A 4,947-nucleotide genomic window follows, 5' to 3' on the forward strand; every position below is an offset into this window, starting at 1 on the left:
CCATGCGGATCAGGGAAGGGGCCAGAGTGAACCACCCCGTGGTGCCCAGGTGGACCTAACCACACCCAGCAAGTGTGGAAGGTGCCGATTTGTCCTTTGGAAATGACATGAATCAAGGCAAACGTGAACTCAAAGGCAGCACCGCCCCACCTACTTGGCTCTGCAGGCATCAGCTATGTGCTGGCCAGGAAGCCACCCTGGTCCTGAAGGTTCTTCTGTGGGCCTGCCCACCATTGGGTGAAGTCACTGGGTGAGGGGTGTGTCAATGTGGCTGGTGGTGTGTGACATCCTGGCCAGAAGCCACTCTGTTTTGGCGTCTGGGGCCGGTCCTGGGGGCCTGTATGCAGCAGCACAGCCCACCCAGACAGGTGGCCATTCTCGCCTCCAGCTCCTGGCAGTGTCACCGTTGGGCCAGGGGTCCCGGTGCCTGCGGGGTGTTGCTCGGTGGAGTGGGAGCTTGGTTCCAAGGCCAGGGTCTTGGGGGACTCGCTCTGTGCCTCCGGCCCACTGCTTCTAGACCAGCAGCTGGGCAGAGGAGCCACAGGGCTGGGAGCAGGGGTGCTGGCCGGCATGCCGCATGTGGGAACAGCAGGTATACTGGCTCTTCTGCTGTTCCTCTGCCCTGAGGGCTTGTACTCCTCAGGTGGCTGTTGCTCACGAGTCTAGAGGGGCCAAGAGCTAAAGGCAGGCCCACTGGGCCCAGAGTCAAGCTGGAAGGGACAGAGGAGGATGGGCAAGGCTCTGCCTGCAGCCGCCTAGGCTTGGCTTCACCTTGCAGCCGGCCCCCTGGGTTGTCTGGTGGTGTAGCAGAAGGTAGGTCACCATGGCCTTGGTCAAATTGGCCCGTGGACACTGACACCCAGGTTTCCTGCAGCCTGTAACCCAGGTCCAACATGGCCAGCAAGATGGAGGTGTCCGGGTGCTTGGGGGGTAGCTCAGCGGGAGGACTTGGCAAGCATTTCTCACCCTGGCTCAGACACTGGTGCTCCAGGATCTGCTCAAGCGTGGGCCTGGGCACCAGCTCCACCATCAGCATCCCAGAGATGAGGCTTCGTGCTTCAGCTAACAGGTGGGAGGGGAGGTCCTACCTGGCCTGCAGCACCTGCTTCTTGGCCTGTGCAAAGGTGGTCCCAGTAAACGGGGAGCATGAGGAACAGGAGGACACCCAGGCTCCAGACGTCCACCGCAGGGCCTTCTGTACTCCTCACACTGTTACAGCTTCAGGGCTCAGTAGGGCCAATGCCACAGAGCACGTCCAGCTTCTGTTCTGCTGTGAACCTGCAGAGCAGACCATAGCAGTAGCCCAGGATGCTGGCCACCTGCCTGAACCTGCAGGCCATGGCCTCCAGGATGTGTGCAGAGGCTGACCCCCCCAGTCACAAGCTCCATCACATAGGAAGTGAAAGCGGTGTCATGATTTCCAGCAACCACACCACGTGCGGGTGCTCCACACCCTTCATGATGTGCAGCTATAGGTATCAGTCTGCCTCAAATAAGGTTTTTCAGTAATGATCTGACTTTTGAATAACTCCCTGGATTATTGTACAATCGTGCAGTTGGAGTGGTCTGTCAAAGGTAAAGTAAGTGGAAAAAATTTGTATGTGCAGGTTTGTCTGTTTTAAAGGTTCCTGTCAGTCCTGGTTTTGTGATCCTTTCTCGTCTGTGTCTTTTGTATCTGTTACTGTATCATGTTATCTAAGACATGGGCCACACGGCATTGATCTTACAGGTCGTCTCTTGAGTGGAGAATTCTTGGCTGCATGGGCCACCTATAGGGACAGGCCTATCTAAGAGAAAGAGGGCTTACTGTAACACAGTCTGGCCTTTGAATGGTTTTTCTGGATTATTATACAATTCTGAAGTTGGAGTTAGTCCATCAGGGGTAAAGTATATGAGTGTGTGTACAGGCATTTGTGCAGTTGCATGATAAGGGACCTGAATCGTCAGGAACTAAGTTGAAGGTGCCAAAAGGCACTGACTCTGGTATGCAAGGACAGAAGGATATCAGAAGAAAGGGTTAAAAAAGGTTTAAGGGCTGGGGATATAGCTCAGTTGGTGGAGTGCTTGTCTCACATGGGTTCAATCCCCAGCACAAAAAAAAAAAAAAAAAAAAGCCCAGGAAAACTGCCTGGGTTGTAGAATGACCGAAGAGAACATGGCCTCTGCATGGTCTTCCTGCCCCTTTTGCTCCTGGGGGTGGATAGAGGCTGTGGCCTCAAAGGGTGTGGCAGTAGGTTTCAGCACTGTTAGTTATGACCTGGAGACCAGAATAGTCTCACCTGTTAAGAACTGACATAACACCCCATTTAGCTAGGGGATATTCACTGGGGCAAAGCAATTCATGCTGTAATAGTATGCCATCGAACTGAAGGCCTGGGGAGGCTGGCAGAATAAACAGCTGCACCCAGAAAAGAAAAAGACAGAAACTAAGGCCCACCCTTGTTTTGTAGGCAGCCTCTGCAAAGGGATCTTGAAGGAAGCCCAAAGGAAAGTATAGAAAGGGCCTCCTCCACTGCATATCAATATGCCTAGTATAAGAAAAAGGAGCCTCTGGGTACAATTGACAGCGGGGAACTAACTTAAAGTTGATGGCATCATGATAACGATAAGGCAGACAGGCCAGGCTCAAGCATGTCCTGTGCTATAACCCTGGAAGGGCCACGTGGGAGGGAGAAGATTAAGACACAGTTTTGTATATGCCAGATTGTCTGATCCCTGTCCTGGGATGAAATTTGTTGTGTAAATTAAATGCACTGATAACATTCATAAGGTCTGTTTCAAAATATAAATTTAAGAAAGGGTCCCAAACAAGAAAAGATAAAAGAAAGTTATTGGTATAGAAATATATTTTTGTATGGAAAATTAGAAGGTAAAAGAAATGTTTCTAGATGAGAAAGTATTTTGTCTGGTAAAGTAATATTCTTGGGAGAAAGTCCAAGATGAAAGAGGACAAAACTAAGGATGTAAAGTTGTGAATGTCTAAGTCGCAAAAGGTTTTCAGAAGTTAAAGCTCAAAAAGTTTGTGTTTGTGATTAAATTGACTATAATTATTACAGTCAAAATTATTTTAACTTTAATGTATTTATATGAAGCAAAGTCTAAAACAGTAATCTGCTCTTTCCTATCAAGATAATTTTCTTGTATTTGCTAGGTTTTATTATTTGGGGAAACTAAGTCTTAAAGCATTAGGGTTTGTACCTTTTTTAAAGTCTTAAATGATTACTTTGAAACTGGTTAAACAACTGTTACTTAGGCTATTGCACTATAGTTGACATCCTAAATATATGCAGCTAGGTATATGTATGCATCTGAGAACTATATCTGTCTAAGCCTTGTCTCAGTGTTATGTAAAAGTTTATACTATGAACGTTTATGTAATAAAAACAGCATGATATTTGGCACCAAAACGGACACATAGACCAATGGTACAGATAAAAGACATGGAGACAAACCCACATAAATACAGTTATCTCACACTACACAAAGGCACCAAAAACAATTACTGGAGAAAAGATAGCCTATTCAACAAATGGTGCTGGGAAAAATGGAAAGCCACATGTAACAAAGTGAAATTAAACCTTTATCTCTTACCCTGCATGAAACTCAACTCAAAGTGGATCAAAGACTTAGGTACTAGAACAGAAACCCTGTGACTACAAGAAGAAAAAGTAGGCCCAAATCTTCACCATGTCAGCCTAGGATCTGACTTCCTTAACAAGACCCCTAAAACACAAGAAGTTAAATCAAGAACTGTAAGGGATCCCACAGAAACCACACCAGATACAGGAAATCACATAAGGGAGTTTATTAAGCGAACAAAGTGTCTCCCTGCAGGGTAAGAAAGAAAATGAGAGGAAAAGAAAGGGAATGAGAAAGGGCACATGCTAGAGAGAGTGGAAAGCGAGGAGAATAGAGAAAGTGAGTAGGAGAGAGAGAAGCGTGAGAAAAGATGGCGGGGTAGCTACAGTAAAGCAGTTGAATTCTGCCAGGCTAACAGGGGACCAATATCGGAGAAGGACACTTGCAAGCTGACTGATGAACCAATAGTTAGCTAGGATGTTCACAGACAGTAGTTGGGAGGCAGGGAAATGGCTGCAACAGAAAGGGCGGGGGAGCAGCTTTGTACATTACATTCCCCCGTTTCTGTTTTTATAAGAAAATCTTTTGTTCTCTAGTTCTTTCCAAAGCCTTCTCTCTCCTTCCTGCCTAAGTGACTGGGGCTGGTTTTGCAGGTGAGATGTAAAAAGTCCGTTCTCCTTCCAGACTTCCAAAGGCAGATGGTTTTCATGAACTTCATTTCCTCGATTTGACTCATCCACTATTTCTACACTAACTGCCTGTCCCCAATTCTGACTTCATTCACCCCTCTAATTTTAGGAACTCCACTGCTGTAGGGAAAGGGGGTGATGACCGGTCTGGCTTCCTCAAGCTGGAAGGGGGCAGCGTGGGGCAAGCAGTTTGGAGTTCCCTTTTTAGAAATCTGGTCAATTGAGGGGTCCATGGTAGAAGTCTGGTTGGGAAGAGCAGGTTGTAAAGGCATCTGGGGATGGGTGCTTCTATGAGAGAAGAACAAAAGACATGAGTTCAGAAATGAGATACAATATAAATGTTGCAGAATCTGGAACATGCCAATGAATATCATAAAGATGACAGAGGTCAATAATTTCTCACCAAGGGGTGGAAGAACTGAGAAGTTGTTCCCATAACAAGGCCTAGCAAAGGCTGGAGAGGATAAGGCCTTTATTTGGGAACTTTAACATTGTCCAGGTTATCGGGAATGTAAACACAACATTTAGTAGAGATCTCTATACTTCTGTTACTAGCAAACATAGATTAAGCCTACCTGTGTCTGTAGGCCTTAAACTGACTAAAACTTCTGACTCTGGCAATTTCTCTTGATAGTTATTAGGCACATTTGCCTAAGAATCTCTCTTTTGTAGCTTTTAG

General features: G+C 46.7%; 1 pseudogene across 1 annotated transcript; it reads right to left on the bottom strand.

Annotated features, from left to right (window-relative positions):
* Positions 1-262: 262 nt before the first annotated feature.
* LOC306670429 (sperm motility kinase Z-like) lies at positions 263-1,340 on the bottom strand (annotated as a pseudogene). The gene is made up of 2 exons: positions 1,292-1,340; positions 263-1,195 (listed from the first exon to the last, which is right to left on the bottom strand). The product of its transcript is annotated as a sperm motility kinase Z-like (transcript).
* Between the last annotated feature and the right edge of the window lie 3,607 nt (positions 1,341-4,947).

Source organism: Sciurus vulgaris (assembly GCF_902686455.1).
Source record: "Sciurus vulgaris genome assembly, chromosome: 10".
In the NCBI taxonomy this organism is placed as follows: Eukaryota; Metazoa; Chordata; class Mammalia; order Rodentia; family Sciuridae; genus Sciurus; species Sciurus vulgaris.